Here is a 353-nt window from a genome sequence, read left to right on the forward strand (position 1 = left end):
CAAAGCAAGGCAGCCCACCTATAGCAAGAATAAAGCATCGAACGCTCTGCGGAGCGGGCCTCACACCTGCTTTTTTAAGCTCAGCTGGGGCACCTCCCTGCCTTGCATCTGCGAGGAAAGGATCCTTACTTCTCACTGGATTTATTACCTCGGTCAACATTATCCTAGTTTGAATGTATTCTCCATTACATATACACAAAGCATGAATTTCTCTGTTTATACGTAATAAAGCCAGTGCAGAACATGCCTTTCTTTCAAATGGCCAGCAGACCCACCAGTGCGGACAAGGAAAGTGTGGAATTGTATATAGACAGTCTATGAGGAAAATGAACCTTACCTTATAACTTCATTTA

This window comes from Notothenia coriiceps, unplaced genomic scaffold (genome assembly GCF_000735185.1).
Source record: "Notothenia coriiceps isolate Sejong01 unplaced genomic scaffold, NC01 NC01_scaffold00028800, whole genome shotgun sequence".
NCBI classification, from domain to species: Eukaryota; Metazoa; Chordata; class Actinopteri; order Perciformes; family Nototheniidae; genus Notothenia; species Notothenia coriiceps.